Source organism: Pan troglodytes, chromosome 6 (assembly GCF_028858775.2).
Source record: "Pan troglodytes isolate AG18354 chromosome 6, NHGRI_mPanTro3-v2.0_pri, whole genome shotgun sequence".
Classification (NCBI taxonomy): Eukaryota; Metazoa; Chordata; class Mammalia; order Primates; family Hominidae; genus Pan; species Pan troglodytes.
This window is the reverse complement of record NC_072404.2, coordinates 18,523,442-18,541,193: the sequence shown is the minus strand read 5'-3', so window position 1 is coordinate 18,541,193 and position 17,752 is coordinate 18,523,442. Positions and strand designations below refer to the sequence as shown.

General features: G+C 38.4%; 1 non-coding gene across 1 annotated transcript; it reads left to right on the top strand.

Annotated features, from left to right (window-relative positions):
• The first annotated feature begins 17,212 nt into the window (after positions 1-17,212).
• On the top strand, positions 17,213-17,344 carry LOC112209895 (small nucleolar RNA SNORA64/SNORA10 family). Its single transcript, XR_002944884.3, has one exon. It is a non-coding gene; the product is annotated as a small nucleolar RNA SNORA64/SNORA10 family (small nucleolar RNA).
• The last annotated feature ends 408 nt before the right edge of the window (positions 17,345-17,752 follow it).

Sequence of the window (17,752 nt, the reverse complement as noted above, 5' to 3'; positions counted from 1 at the left end):
CAAGAGTTTGAGACCAGCTTGGGTAAAATAGCCAAACCCCATTTCTACAAAAATATAAAAATTAGCTGGATGTGGTGACTTGCACCTGTAGTTCCAGCTACTTGGGAGGCTGAGGTGGGAAGATGGGTTGTGCCTGGGAGGTGGAGGTTGCAGTGAACCGAGATTGTGCAACTGCACACTCCAGCCTAGGCAACAGAGAGAGATGCTGTCTCAAAAAAAAAAAAAAAAAAAAAAAAGAAGGAAGGAAGGAAGAAAAAAGGAAAAGAGGGATGGAGGGAGGGAGGAAGGGAGGGAGGGAAGGGAGAAAAAGAAAAAAGCGGCTGGGCAAATGGTTCATTCCTGTAATCCCAGCATTTTGGGAGGCCAAGGCAGGAGGATTGCTTGAGGCCAGGACTTTGAGACCAGCCTGGGCAATACAAACATCCTGTCTTATGCCTAGTGGATGTGTCTGTGTGGACGTGCACACACATTGGCTGATGACACCCCCTTCCTGTTTTACAAACAGGCTCTACAAACAGACAAAATATATTTACAAAAAAGATACATGCATCTATACACACACATATATTAGCTGTCTATATACAGCTGTCTCTACAAACAGACAAAATATATTTACAATAAAGATACATCCATCTATACACATACATATATTAGCTGGGTAGCCAGGTGTGGTGGTGCGTGCTTATAGATCTAGTTACTTGGAAGGCTGAGGCAGGAGGATCACTTGAGCCCCAGAGTTTGAGTTTTCAGTGAGCTATGATTGTACCATGGCACTCCAGCCTGGGTGACAAAGCGAGACCCCGTATCAAAAAGAAAAAGAAGAAAACAAACAAACGAAAGGGTAGGAGCAGGTTGTTTTACAACAGTTTTTTGTAATAACTAAAATTGGTAGGTGTAGATTAGTCTAGGTGTGAGATTCTAAAAAGAAATGTCATCATGAATGTTTTCTGAGAGTCACTTTGAAGAAGAGTTAGGATATTGTTTGATGGATGATAATGAATGTCCATTCCAGGGAGGGGGTCTGAATGCAAAAAGGAAGACTTAAAAGAGGTCTGCACAGCTGGAGCAAAAATGATCCCCAAATAATTTTATGAAACACCGTTGCAAAGCAATAAAAGAGGCAATGGTGATTGTGCCAAGCATATGTGGGAGAGAGCTTGTTGGGCCAGTGGAGAGAGGTGCTTACTTGTCCGGTAATATTTATCAGCACTTCCCCTACACCATCTAAATAAAAACAACGTGCTTCCTAAGTCAGCACTTCAAAGCAAGTCTTCTGGCCCCCTAGTTTGACCAGACTGGCCTCCAAGCCCTACTTTATGCTAAGGCTGCTGTAATTAATGGGCCACGTTTCTTAGCAGATGCAATCTTGAGCTCTGGAGACTACCAGATCTTGCTAGAAGCTCTGTTCTCCCCATTATTAACAGTGTGGCCATGTCTAGAGATTTAACAGCTCTAAGCCTCTCTTCCCTCATTAGTGAAAAGAGGATTACAGAAGTGACTTCATAAAGTGATGCTGAGAATAAAATGAGAAAATGAGCATAGCATTTAGTATAGGGCATGTAATCACCATTCAGTAAAAGGCAGTTATTTATAGTTATTTGAATTCAAAATGTAATAATTATGTAAGATGCATTTGAGCCTGTAACAAGGTTTGAGGAGAACAGGAATACAATTAAAATCTCATGAAGATGATTACTCCCAGGCTGGAAGGCAGGGGACTTAGGCTGCCAACTGAAGCTCAGTGTCCAAATTCAGCCGTCCTTCCGCTACACCACTTCTTTCCTACAGCTGCCTGTGCACCAATGGTCGTTTACTGACCGTATATATGTGTGTGTGTGTGTGTGTGTGTATGCGTGCTATACATGGATGTGTGGGGTTTGTTTTGTTTTTTTAAAAAAAGAAAGAGTAGGTAGGTGTATGTGCCCCTGTGGTCCCAGCTACTTGGGAGGCTGAGGCAAGGGGATGGTTTGGAGACCGGAGTTTGAGCCAGCCTGGGCAACATAGTGAGGCCCTGTGTCTAAAATAAATAAATGAAACATAAAAAATAAATGAATAGATTTTTTTCTAAATCAAAAAGCATTATTGCATTTTTTTCTCACTGTCATTGAAATTTTTTTTTGGTAATAAATGGATTTCTGAGCCTGTTTTAAATGACAGGGTCTGTTGTTCAAAGCCCCACTAGCACGGTAAGCCATTAAACTAGCAGTTGTGAAGCTGCATTATAACACAGGGACAGTCACTCAGCTCAACACTTTACATCACAATAGGCAAGCCTCTGTGAGGCAGCTTTGAAATCCCAGAACTGTGGTCAAACTACGGACCTCCTGGAAGGACAAAGTGTTCTGTTTGTGTAGCACAAGGGTGTGGCTTTTGTAGCTAGTAAAATAATCTGAACACAAAGGCCTCCAGATCCTGCAGAGCACTCTGCAGTGAACTGACTCAGCGGAAAGCGGTGGGAAAGGAAGCTGGTTCTTAGATTTCAGAACCCTCCAAAGCTACACCCACCTCGCTTAGTTCTGACCCTGTGAAACAGGAAGGGGGTTTCATCAGCCAATGTGTGTGCACGCCCACGCAGACATATCCACTAGGCAGAAGACAGGATGAGAAACGCGGTGGGAAGGAACTCTAGTGGAGCCCAGTGCCGTCTCTTTGCAGCCTCTTGCCAAACTCCTGCTTTTTCTTCCTTTCACTGATGCAAAACCTAGTTGCTCTCATGGATTGAGGGAGGGAGGCCCTCTTATGATGTGGAGCCACTTTTAGCAACTGCTCTGAAAGAGGCTGCAAAATCAAACATCCCCAGTTAGCATTGGGTGGATTGCTGAATATTGTGAAATAATCATAGAAGCTTTGATTGTCGATGTCCACTGGAGATCTGAGTGCCGGGAGCAAAATATTGGTACGTTACACATTTCAGGTACGCAAATTAATTGGACAGTTAAAATCTATCAAAGGCGTCAATGGTAGGCTTTTTTTGTTTCTATTCACACACACCCCCCACTGCCACCACCAATTTAGGCTTCATCTCAATAAACAGAATACATGTTTAGAAACTTATATAATTTAAAACCCTCTGATCCCTGAAAATTAAGAAAAAGGGGTCTGAATTTTTCGTAATCAGTCCATATTGAATAGATTCCCCTCATAATTGCTCAATTTTAATTTCATCAGATCATTTTGCCTAAAGACCATTTAGCCACCATCACCCAAAGATGTGTAAACTTCTTGTGAAAAAGACTATACATATCAATGATCTGTGGAACTTAAATTCCAAGGAAACACATATTCAGAAAAAAAAAAAATCATTCACTAGGATAAACCAGAAACACTATATTGATTTACCTTTCCTGAAACTACTAAAAAGTCCAGTAACTTAAGAACACATTTTTAAAATTTAATTCATTAAATTACATATAATACATTTCCAAAAAAGTTCAAAATATGCATGGACAGTTAGCAGAAGCTTTATTGTGAGATTTTTGCCAAAAAAAATTTATAAAGTTAACCCCAAAGCAACCTAATATGTTGATAGTCTCCTGCAAATTAAAATTCAATACACTATTGAATATTTTTATTATAGTTTTGAAAACAAAAGGTTAAAATACCTATAATTGGTAAAACATATGACTTCCCTTCCCTTCACCAAGATTACTAAATGTAATAGAGTGGGTTTTGTGTATGTGTGTTTGTGTGTGTGGTTTTTGTTGGACAGCGATTTATTTCAAAGCTTTTCTTTGTATAACTAGATTACATGACTCCTTTTCTAAATGTTCTGAAGGGCACAATTGGGAGCAGTAAAAGATAAACTGCACTGTCTATAATTATGTGATAATAGAACTCCAAGAAAGGTGAAGTTTCTTACAAAATATATGGAAGTTAGAGAATATTTCTATCTACAATGTACTGTCCTTGAGAATGAACATTTGTCTTTGGAAGATGTGTATTCACCCAAACAGTGTGTACTGAATATGTAGTATACACTAGGCAGTGTTTTAGGTTCTAGGAATACAGTGGGGAACAAGGCAGAAAACTTTCCTACTCTCTTGGACCCCATAGCCCAGTGAAGGAAGACAAACATTAAACACATAAACAACTAAGTAAACAAGAAAATATCAAGTCATGGTAAGTGCAAGGAGAAAATTACAACAGAATGTAATTTTACTTAGCAAATAAAAATACAGGAGACTGATTTATATGTGTGTGTGTGTGGATGTGGAAGGATGGATGGATGGATAGATAAGAGAGTTCAGGAGAGAGAGAGAGACACATCAGGACACACTACCCCAAAATATGGCACCTTGGCATATTGAATATTTTAAGCTGAAGGAATTTGAGAAAATAGCATAAGCAGGAAGGTCTCTGTGAAGTTCCGCCTCCCTCCTCCCCTGAAGCAGATCATAAAACCTAGGAAGCATGTTCTGACCTCCCCTTGAAGCAGTGCATAAGATCCTTATGTGAGAGGTGCTTCCCTATTCCTGGAGGAAAGGAATATCCTTATCTCCAAGGACACAGAGTCACAGAGAGTAATCTGAACGAATAAGCCTTGACAAGTTTCTCCCAGCTCATTACACGTAGCTCATATCCCCTTTGTCCTATCATATTTCTCCATGACTTTCCACTCTTCATCAAACCTACTATGGAAAAACACTCAAGTTTAAAACTGTTTATTGAGTTTTCATTTCCTTCTGAAGGTTCCCATGTCACGGAAAACTGATATTAAATAAATGTGTATGCTTTTTGCTTGTTAGTCTTTCGTTTGATACAGGGGTCTCGAGCACTGAACCTAAAATAAGTAGAGTAAAACTATTTTTTCTCCCCTACAATACACACACACTCTTAATGCTGCTAGGACCATGGTTCCCAATCATGATACCGTGAACCCACAGGAGTGTTACAGTGTTTTTAAATTTTTAGGGGAACAAAGAAATATCAGTCAGACACTACACAAACTGCTACTACTAAATTTGGGCCTAACTACTTAATAAACGAATGAGGTATTCCTATTTTCCTAGAGTCACCATGAAAAAATTACCAGATATTAAGGGTGGAATGAACTAGGAACATTTGAGAATCTTTGTGCTAGGAACATCTTTAATGGCTATGTGTGTACATAAGAATGGCTTTGTTGCATTGTTTTAAAATTAAATTGAAACCATATTAAAAAGAAATACTTTCAATCTGTTTTTCTTTCTTGAAAACAAATTTTACAAACTTACTCTAAGCAAATCCTCAACTAGATTTTCATATTTCAGTTTAGCATTTATATTTACTGCCATTGTGACTTGGAACATATCATATTACTTTTATGCCTCAAATTTTTATATTTTAAAAGACCTATACTTATTATGATTGCAGATATTGTAACTTAAAATATAATGATTTTAGATATTTATTGGCAGAAATACAGAATATGTTATGTTTCTTGATCTTTGTGTTACAAAAGTTTAAATGAATAAACTAATGTACAAACAACTTATAATTTTATTTCTGCCATGTAATATTTATACCAGTAAAGTTTAGCAAATGATAAACAAAATTTCAATAAGCTTATGAAGTTGCTGAATTTCAAAATGAAAGTCTATTGTCATTTCATTTCACCTGCTGGGAGACAGACACACTAGGTTTTCCAAGGAAGCTAAGAACATACTGGAAGATTACTGTGAAAAATTTAAAAGAAAAGGTACCAACTCCATGTCCTCTGTCAGACTTTATAGTTTTAACTATACATTACCAAACATTTAAGAGTCAACAGAATTCAATTACTTGCCAAATCCTTATACAATGTCATTAGCTAATAAATCTGAGGACAAAGGTCTCCCTAACCACGTTACAGGATGTTCCTCCAGTGGTTTCGATAGTTTGCTAATTATCTACATTACACAAGAGTCATGAGCATTACAGAGGCAAGTCCAGCCTGCTATGCTTTATTACTGCTATAATTACTGCTGTCGTTTTCTCAAGTACTTTCAGTAAATGCTTGTCAAATGACAACTTTAGCTGGAAAATTAATCATTATTTTAAAATCAATTGTTATTGTGAGCCTTAATATTTCTATCACTAAATGCAAAATAATACTTATTACCTTTTTTCCTGAGACTCTGTGTAATAAGGGTAGTATTATAATTTGCTGAATTTTATGCTTGATAGTATCGTTGTGAAAATATTTTTCTTACTAATAACAATCCAGAACGGAAACACTCAGAAGAGTATTTTCCTTTAACAACTTTGAAAACAAATTTTCAAAAATTTGTATCTACTCACACGACATTTACCTTTTTTATCAGTTGTGAGTGAAACCAACAGGAATAAAATGAAGGCCTTAAAAGAATGAACAGGCCGGGTGCGGTGGCTCACGCCTGTAATCCCAGCACTTTGGGAAGCCGAGACGGGCAGATCACGAGGTCAGGAGATTGAGACCATCCTGGCTAACACGGTGAAACCCCATCTCTACTAAAAAATATACAAAAAAATTAGCCGGGCGTGGCGGCGGGTGCCTGTAGTCCCAGCTACTCCGGAGGCTGAGGCGGGAGAATGGCGTGAACCCGGGAGGCGGAGCTTGCAGTGAGCCGAGATCGCGCCACTGCACTCCAGCCTGGGCGACAGAGCGAGACTCCGTCTCAAAAAAAAAAAAAAAAAAAAAAAAAAAAGAATGAACAAGGTGATTGTGCTTGACTTGGTGACTCTCTGGTTTTAAAAGTAGCAGTGAAGAAACCATCTAGATTCAAAGTAAGTAATGATGAGTAATTCTACCTACACTAAGATAGGAGTCCAAGATATTGACTGAGGCAGAATTTCTAGATACATAGAAACGAGCAGAAACCTAGAGGCAAAGGGACTGCCAAGCTGAAGTCGTTCATGTGGCTACTCAAACATTTTGAGTTTACATGAATTGCCTATGAACTCTGTGAACTTCTAAGCCATAAGAAAAGTGTCGGCCGGGCCCGGTGGCTGACGTCTGTAATCCCAGCACTGTGGGAGGCCGAGGCAGACGGATCACCTGCGGTCAGGAGTTCTAGACCAGCCTGGCCAACATGGCAAAAACCAGCCTCTACTAAAAATACAAAAATTAGCTGGGCGTGGTGGCTGTAATCCCAGCTACTTGGAAGGCTGAGGCAGGAGAATTGCTTGAACCCGGGAGGCAGAGGTTGCAGTGAGCCGGGATCATACCACGGTACTCCAGCCTGGGCGACAAGAGCGAAACTCTGTCTCAAAAAAAAAAAAAAAAAAAAAAGAAAAGTGTCACTGTGCTGTGTCCAAGATATAATCATAATGAGCCCTTCATGCAAACTGCATCCTGTTACAACCAGCTTTCAATAGGCCTGAAATGCTTGTCAAGATGTGACCCATTATCCATGTCCCATATCAAATATACACAGATGATTTCAGTAGTAATACTACTACTTAGTTTAAGAAGTATTTTTATATTATAAAATATATAATTGGGGTAGTGGTATGTTCTAATATTTAAATAACTGTCCATTTCTATAAGGCATAGAGAAATGTAGCTTTAGTGGATTTTGTATTACATGACTATTCCCTTTTTTATCATCTCAAAGCATATTTTTTCTTTCTAAATTGATTTTCTTTGAAAATTGAACATATCAAGTTTTAGAAGGCCAGTACTGAGAAGGCATAATGGCTTCCTGAGCTAGAATCTGAGACTCAGTTATTACAACAGAGAATCTATTTATCTCTTTGATGATTTCGGGCAGAAAACAGGTTGAGAATCAGTAGTCTGGATTTATTTATTCTATTTGCACAATGTAATATTGAACCAATTTCTCCAAGTGCCTAACTTCCTTTCTTGGAAGTTATGGAGCAATAACTTTTAATTGGAGAGTGATAAAACCAACCCACATTCCACATTGTTGAGATGCTTAACTAATAAGCATGTTTTAAAGGCACTTACACAATGGAGAGCCCTTTAACCAAAAAAATAAAAATTGATTTGCCTATTAAGTCCATTAACTGTACATAATGACACAATTTATTTGCACAAGAATTTTAGAATATTGGCAGTATTGGGTAATATAAAAAGATTTTGAATAGTGGCTTTAAAAGCCACCAAAAAATACAGTACTAAAAAAATTATATGGTATAAATATAATAAAATTCCGTTCCATTGCAAAGTCAGAGGTTATATGCAAAATATGCGAAAGGCTCCCAACCTGAGGGCTGGAAAAAAACAGGGCACCAGGCCTATAAGGAATAGTTGTGTTTCCTGTTGCTCAGTAACTGTCCTGACCATGAAGAGAGATTTCACTGTGTCTAATTTTTTCTGGTCCTCTATAGGATGACTAAAGCAGAAGAAAAGAGTTAAGAAAAAGCCAGAATTCAGAAGACCAACTAGAAATTAACCTTTAGCATGTGGATCATTACTCTTAATGAAGAGAAATCATTCTGCTGCTTATGCAAAATCTATTGGTCTCTTCTGTGTTATAGTGTAGCTCAGTTTCTTCCTGAAACTCTTTGTATTCCTCTACGATAACTCTTCTACTATTATAGGAATTATTAATATTTTTAACCTGTCTGCTTGTTGTATCATATCTGAACTCTGCAGACTTTGTCTCATTCACCTTTGTATGCCTAATGCTTGTTAATGTGTGAATATATAAAGACAAAATATTAGGATGTATTTTCAAGATTTTTTTTTTTTTCTGACAGAGTCTTGCTGTGTTGCCAAGGCTGGAGTGCAGTGGCACGATTTCGGCTCACAGCAGCCTCTGCCTCCTGGGTTCAAGCAGTTCTCGTGGCTTACCCTCCTGAATAGCTGAGATTACAGGCGTGTGCCAACATGCCCGGCTAATTTTTGTATTTTTAGTAGAGAAAGGGTTTTACCATGTTGGCCAGGCTGGTCTTGAGCTTCTGACCTCAAGTGATCCACCCGCCTTGGCCTCCCAAAGTGCTAGGATTATAGGCGTGAGCCACCACGCCCGGCCTATTTTCATGATCTTAAAAAACTAAGAATAAACTCGATTCCCAGAACCTTACTTCTATACATATAAAACATGCAAAAATCTATCTTTAAATTTTAATTTAGATTTCAAAATGTGTTATTCTCTTTCTTTCTTCCTCCTCTTTCATTCCACCCTTTACTTTGTCCTTTACTTACTATTCGTTGAAAAAGCAATTAGGTAGGAAGTCAGTCTAGCAAGCTTGGTAGATTAACTACATATGGGGGGATTGAGCAATTAATACAGTAAGATAATGGAAGCCGTCATCATCTTACTGTCAGAGAAGGAATATATGAATATGACAAGGAATAAAACTATAATAAAGTCTGTGGTGACAGGAAATAGGAATTGGAGGTGTTGGTGTGTACTCATAAATAAGTATATGTGTGTATATAAATATATAGGTAAGTAGATACACATACACACACATGCACACATACAAATATGTGAGGGAGAGAAAAAGAGAGCAGGAAATAGAGCAATAGCAATATGCATGTATAGAAATTATTTTTCCACTGAGGAAGGCCTAGAAGGAGCAGTATCCTTTTAGCATATCAAGTACTCAGATCTTGATTTCTAAATGCCACTCTACTGAAAGAAACAGGGCTTCTTGGAGGAATGGCTGATCTCAGGACTGGGACAAGGAAAGAACAAATGAACATAAATCATCTGATTGTGCCAGGAAGTAATGAAGTACTGAAAGAATAATGAGAACATGTCAAAAGTACACAGAAGCCAACCTGGAAAAGGGCTTACTCCTACTGGTCAAATCTATTTTTATTTATTTATTTTTATTTTTATTTTTTTTGAGCATCAAAAGAAATGATTATAGTACTGAATTATAGTACATTGAATAAAATAGGAATTCATGAGTCCTCTATGATAAAGATAAATAAATGGGGAGTTTAATACTAAATAATGTAGAAGGAGTGAAAGCATTAGAAAATCAACATTTTTCAACCAATATAGCAATAATCAGGCAAGACATAGCAATGAATGCTAAAACTAATGGGTAAAAGTAGGTGGAGGAACAGAATTTTACAGTCTCAAACTTTCTCCCCACAAAGTAATTACTCATTCCAAAATGTATAAAAACATTGTACCTTTACAATAGAGAAGCCTCACAGAAGCCATCTTATTTAAACGATCAAAGTTAACATCACTAGTAATGGGAAACATTGACACCATGTGCCACATAATAGGATGCAAGGAAAGTAGCAAAGCATCACTTCTGTGAAATTTTGTGAAAAAAATGCATTACCTGAAAATAATTACGAGGAAACATTAGATAAACCCAAATTCAGGGACAGTTTCCAAAACAACTGACTTATAATTTTCAAATATGACATGGCCATGAAAGGAAGGAGGAAGAAACTGTTCCAATATGAGACAACCAGATACCATACCAATTCTGGACTACATCCCTTTACCATAAAGGACATTATTAAAACAACTGGCCAACCCTGGATGAGGTCTCTGCATGAAGGGTATACATACCTTTTTTTTTATGATTCTTTCAACTTTTCTTCAATTTTCAAATTGTTCCAAAATTGAAAGTGGAAAAAAAAAATGTTTAAAGTGCTAGTCCTTGACTCTGACTTGGATGATTAAATATCCTAACAGTCAATTTCATATAAAAAATAACTTGATACATTTGTATAACCAAGTTCAAACATTGTGAACACACAGTAAGTGGTGACTCACAAAATGCCTCACCAGTGAATTACCAGTAACATTAGCAGTAGTACTTAACATTCATGTAGCACCCGCATTGTTGTACATAATACAGCAAAGTAATGGCTCCCTCAAGCAGCTGCTTTTCTAAGAAACAAAAGCTAGTGTGTGTGTGTGTGTGTGTGTGTATCCAAATACAATGTTTTCAAAGAAATGTAGACCATGGGTCAGATGTCACAAAGACAGTTGACTCAGACTATTCCTCTCCCTTTTATTTCAGGTTTAAGGAGGCACAAATCCAGGTGTTCCCACATTACCAAATTACTACTCTGTAGTTTGAAAGGAATGACAATGACATCCTGTTTGTGGTCATGGCTAATTTAGTATACACTGCACCTGTAAAACTCCAGGCCATCAACATTTCAGGAAGGCTATGTAATCAAAGTGGTGACACTTACTACTGAGAATTATTGGTGACTTCCAGAGTACAGCACAAGCCCTCTCTCCGCCTGACTTTCAATTACAACAGAGGGTCAGAAGAGTCCAATAAAGGCAGAACCTGAAGATGTCTGTGGCTGCCTGCTGCTCCTCCTGCAAATCAGAGCTCCCTGAACATTCCTCTGTGTAGCCAAGAGGCAAAATTTTAGCTCTGCCTCCTGAAAAATCCCTTTGATCCTCCCACATTTACTTACGACAAAATCCACCCTTCCCTCTTCCAACAGAGTTTTAACATTTGCTTATCCATTTCTATCAATTATTACGCAGACCACAGACTGCCATATACAGAATTGGTATAGATACGAAAAATATCATATGCGGAGTGAGCGTTAGCTCATTCAAACTTCTGAAGAATTACTGAAAATGACATTACGTGACAGAATGTCAGAAATTTCATATGTGTTCTGTACAAACCTCAGACAAAATTTTATTGGTAATCTAATAATAAGAATAATATTGGATGATTACTAAGGGTAGGGCAAGATTCTAACTACTTAACATGTATTGATTCTTGTAATCCTCATGACAACTCTAAAGGGGTATATTATTGTTATCCATTTAATAGTTGAGAATAGCATGGCTCAGAGAGGCTAAATAACCTGTCCAAAGTTATATAGCTGATAAATGGCAAAACCAGCATTTTTACCCAAGCAGCCTGGTTCCAGAACCCAAGTCTTAATAATATCACACTTTCTCTGTCTTCGAGAGCTCTTCACATGTCATCCCATCACACTTTTAGTCTAACTTTTTCTGTTCTATCCATCGGATCTGAAATCACAGCATTTCAAATTTAAGAAATTAAAAATAATCATTCCGAGATACATAGGTGATTCATTATATTCCAAAATATGTTAGCTAGATAAAAATGATATCAAGAAGGCTGGGCACAGTGACTCATGCCTGTAATCCCAGCATGTTGGGAGGCCGAGGTGGGAAGATTGCTTAAGTCCAGGAGCTTGAGACTAACCTGGACAACAGTGAGACTCTCGTCTCTACAAAAAATACAAAATTAGCCAGGCACGGTGGTGTGGGCCTGTAGTCCCAGCTACTCAGGAAGCTGAGGCAGAAGGATCACTTGAGCCCAGGAGGTCAAGGCTGCAGTGAGTGGTGATCATGCCAATGCACTCCAGCCTGGGTGACACAGCAAGACCCTGTCTCAAAACAAAACAAAACAAAACAAAATTTAAAAATTTTTAAAAATCACCTGCAAATCATATCAAGAATTTAAAGTATACCTGAAATGGAACTTGACAATTTAATCTGATAAGTATAAATGGCACATACTGAGGCTTAGATTAATGGGAAGAATATCAATAGCAATTTTATTCAAAACAAAAAACCCACCAAAGGCTCTGCTTCTCCTCACTCCCAATCCATGTCCATGCTTGTACGGATACATGTATCTTAGTCTCTGGAGAAATCACTGCTTGAAATACTCAATGTTTCTAAAAACACTCAGAAATGATAACTATTGTAGTACCTAGTAAAGATTAAATTAAAGACTCTGTATACAACCACTATGGAAAACAGTTTGGATGTTCCCCAAACTAAAAATAGAACTACCATATGATCTAGCAATCCCACTGCTAGGGATATCAGCATATTGAAGGAAATCAGTATATCGAAGGCATATCTGCACTCCCATGTTTGTTGCTGCACTGTTTACAAGAGCAAAAATTTGGAAGCAATCTAAGTGTACATCAACAGATAAATGGATAAAGAAAATGTGTACATATACAAAATGGAGTACTAGTCAGCTATAAAAAAGAATGAGATTGGCCGGGTGTAGTGGTTCACACCTGTAATCCCAGCACTTTGGGAGGCCGAGGTGGGCAGATCACCTGAGGTCAGGAGTTCGAGACCAGTATGACCAAGATAGTGAAACCCTGTCTCTACTAAAAATACAAAAATTAGCCAGGCATGGTGACGGGTGCCTGTAATCCCAGCTACTTGGGAGGCTGAGGCAGGAGAATTGCTTGTACCCAAGAGGCGGAGGTTGCAGTGAGCCAAAATTGTGCCATTGCACTCCAGCCTGGGTGACAATAGTGGAAAAAAAAAAAGAGAGAGATTTTGTCATTTGCAACAACATGGATGGAATTGGAAGTCATGTTAAATGAAATAAGTCAGACACAGAAAGACAAACTTCATATGTCTGCACTTATTTGTGGGAGCTAAAAATCAAAACAATTGAACCCGTGGAGCTAGAGAGTAGAAGGATGGTTACCAAAGGATGAGAAGGGTAGTGGAGGGGTGGAGAGGAACTGGAGATGGTTAATGGGTACAAAATAAAAATAGATACAAAGAATGAATAAGACTAGTATTTGATAGCACAACAGGGTCACTATAGTAAATAATAACTTAATTGTACATTTTAAAATAGCTAAAAGAGTATAATTGGATTGTTTGTAACACAGGGGATAAATGCTTAAGGGTATAGATATCCTATTTTCCATGATGTGATTATAATGCACTACATGCCTGTATCAGGGCATCTCACGTACTCCCATTAGTATATACACCTACTATGTACCCACAACAGTTTTTAAGAATCTGAAGTTTGGAAAAAAAGTCTCTGATCTTTTAAAAATATATATTGATCAATGAATAAGGAATTACGAAGCACTAAATTATACCTTATACCCTCTTTTAAAAATAATATGATTACATATATGAAATCAATGTAAATGTTTATGTATAAATAGAAAGTATACATATTCTAGAATTTCATATTATAGAATAGTATAAATAATGATACAGGCTAGTGTCAAACGTCTCTGAAAAGATAGTTGGAAACAAAACTGAAATGAATGTAGTAGCTAGGGATCAGCTGTGCTTTACTTCATGTTCTTTGTTTGGAAAGAAATTAGTTCTTTCTGGAACCTTGGTCTATATTGAGTCATGCTGGGGCTTTTCTTGGCTCAAGGCTTCACTTTTTATTATTATCTGTTAGCAACCGCATCTGGAAAGATTGCCTTTTTTTCACCCCTAACATGGTAGCTTTTCGTAGTTTCCTCATGCGTTACAGATCTATTATAGAAGAATCATGGAACTAATATACAGGTGAAAGAAAGAATATGCACTTTCTCATGCGGTTTTAGCTAAATATCTCTATAGTCTTATTTACCCATATCCAGGACTTTTTTTTTTTTTTTTTTTTTTGGAGACAGTGTCTTGTTGTATGGCCCAGGCTGGAGTGCAGTGGCACAATGGTACAACCTTGGCTCATTGTAACCTCCGCCTCCAGGACTCAAGCAATTCTCCTGCCTCAGCCTCCCAGCTAATTTTTATATTTTTAGTAGAGATGGAGTTTCGCCATGTTGGCCAGGCTGGTCTGAAACTCCTGACCCCAGGTGACCCACTCGCCTCAGCCTCCCAAATTGCTGGGATTACAGGCGTGTGCCACCACGCCCAGCCCAGGACTTTTTATTTATGGGATTTTAAATCCCTGAATCTCTAATTGAAAAAAAGAAAATACAAAAAACAAACAAACAAAAAAAACTCAGATGTTCACAGAGAAGGGTTTCCTCCTGGATGGCCTCATTCCCAGTATGGTTTCTGCCATTCTGAAAGCACCAGTCACTTGGTTCGAAAACTCTTTACTCAACTTCAGCTCAAGCAACTTTGACATCAATGAGCACAAATGATAAAAGTTTTAACTTTTTACTATTACTTAAATTTTAAGTATTTTTTTAGCAGCAAAAGAATATAAATGCTGCTTCATTTAAAGAAAATATAATTTGAATGCATATCTACAATATGAAATAATTGATATAAGTTCCAAAATTAAAGAGATCTAGATTCAACAGGTAGCTCTGCCTTAACTGTGTAACTTTCAGCAAGTTAATTAATGACCTTAAGTTGATTTGCTTTTCTGTGTGACTAATAGTGCTACTTTAAAAATCCCATCGCTTTTTCTTTTTTGAGACAGACTCTCTCAGTTGCCCAAGCTGGTGGTAGTGGCATAATCTTAGCTCACTGCAACCTTTGCCTCACCCATTCAAGCAAATCTCATGCCTCAGCCACCCAAATACCTGAAATTACAGGTGTGTGCCACCACAGCCAGCTAATTTTTGTATTTTTAGTAGAGATGGGGTTTCTCCATGTTGCCCAGGCTGCTCTCGAACTCCTGACTTCAAGTGATCCACCTGCCTTGTCCTCCTAAAATGCTGGGATTACAAGCATGAGTCACCACACCTGGCCTTCATAGCTATTTTTAATTTGCAAATCCAGACATAAAAGAAATCAAATCTCTGGATAAAGAATCTAACATCGATATGTTAGATGGCTTTCAGGAGACCAAGAAAGTGAGATAAAAACAATAATCCGGCTGGGTGTGGTGGCTCATGCCTGTAATCCCAGCACTTTGGGAGGCCAAGACAGGCTGATCACAAGGTCAGGAATTCAAGACCAGCCTAACCAACATGGTGAAACCCGGCCTCTACTAAAAATACAAAAATTAGCCGAGCGTGGTGGTGCACACCTGTAATCCCAGCTACTCAGGAGGCTGAGGCAGGAGAATTGCTGGAACCTGGGAGGCGGAGGTTGCAGTGAGCCGAGATCATGCCACTGCCCTTCAGGCTGGGTTACAGAGCGAGACTCAGTCTCAAAAACAAAAAACAAAAAAACAATAATCCAAGTTAGTGACTTAGATAGAGTTTAGACCAGGATGATAACAACAGAAATGTAGGTAAAAGAAAGCTTTGGGGACATTTTAAGGAAAGATATGACGAAACAACTAATTAAGTTCATTTTAAAATGGAAATCAGGTTATGTCAATTCTTTACTTAAAACTTTTTAGTATCTTCCTACTGTTTTTAGAATAAAATTTATTTTTTACTGTTTCAGAATAATCTTCCAGCTGAGAGAACTGGAAAAACTAGACAATTTTTGTTTTTTAACTGTTTGAAGGCATCAGAGAGCTACAAAGAAAGTGAAAATGTGGGGGAAAGATCTGAAATAAATCAAACCCAGAGAGGTGATCTAACCCAACCCTTGCTGCCAGTAACAAAAGTAAAATCTCTCTGGGGAAAGATAACACCCTACTGAGCCTCAAATCATAACTAAAATCCTACTGAGCCTCAAATCATAACTAAAATTTTTATTTACAATGTTTGGCAGTCAATCAGATAAAAAGAAGAAATGTAAAAGGGCAAAAGTTGATTAAAATAAGAGAGAGACCCATAGATACCTAGATGTTGATGTTATCTGACAGGTGCTTCAAGCCATGTATTCAAGAAGCTCTACAAAGCTCTAACAAAAGAGTACAAAGAAAACCATCCCTAGACACATAGTCCCACTGCAAAAGCTAAAAACAAAGAAAAATCTTATAAGCAACCAGAGAATAAACGACATACTACCTTCACAAGAGCAAAAATTAGACCAACAGCTGACCTCCCAACAAAAACAATGGAAACAAGAAGAAAATAGAATGACATGTGTGATATTATGAGATATATATAAATAGATTTTATAATATCTATATATATGGGCTTTTGTCCATAGTTCCTGGCTTATAACTCCCATATCCCTTGTTACAGTCTTTAGTTATAATGTTGGGGCACTTAAAACCTCAGATAACAGGCCTCAGAAAACAGAATCTCTCTTACCTCCTGCCTCCTTTCATCTGTTCCTCCTCTTCCAAAGTCAGAAATCTTCCCTGCCTTTCTGTCTTAGAGCTGGCCATAAAGAAATTCTCTGACTTATGTGATTGTAGGTCATAAGACACCCATTTCAGAAGAGGTCCTGCCCCATTCCCTGGAGGAAAGAATGCAGCAGAGAGAGGACAAAAAGAATCTGAACAGACAGACCTTGCTGGGTTTTCCCACTCAGCCTATTGGTATTAGATCATACGTTTTGTGTCTAATCACATTTCTACACAGCTGTCGATTTTGCCTATCCAATGAAGCCTCCATAAAAGACACAAGAAGACTGGGTTTCAAGAGCTTCTGGATAGCTGAACACATTGGAGGCTCCTGGAGGCTGGTGGTCAGGGAGGGCATGGACACCCTGAACCTCTTCCCCTATACCTTGCCCTGTGAATTTCTTCACCTACATCCTTTGTAACATCCTTTGTAATAAACCAGTAAATAACTCTCTCAACTATGTATAGTTACACCTGGCTTCACTTGTGTGACTTTTGCAATGGGAAGAGAGAGAGAAGGTCCCCTTGGTATCTCAGCTCGGCCTTATGGTGGCCTCTTTCCTTGAAGGGTGCAACAAAAGCAGGAGGAAAAAAAAAAAGCAAGGAAATAAACTTATAAACATATATTCAGTTTCCCTGAATTCTGCGAGCCACTCTAGCAAATTAATCAAACCCAAAGAGAGGGTGTGGAAACTCCACATTGAAGCTGGCAGGTCAGAAGTTCCACAGGCCCAGACTTGTGACTGATGAGGGTCAGGGATGGTCTTGGGCACTGAGCCCTCAACCTGTGTTTTTTTTTTTCTTTTTGAGACAGAGTTTCACTCTTGTCGCCCAGGCTGGGGTGCCATGGTGCATCTCGGCTCACGGCAACCTCCGCCTCCCATGTTCAGGCAATTCTCCTGCCTCAGCCTCCTAAGTAGCTGGGACTACAGCCGCCTGCCACCGTGCCCAGCTAATTTTTGTATTTTTAGTAGAGATGGGGTTTCAC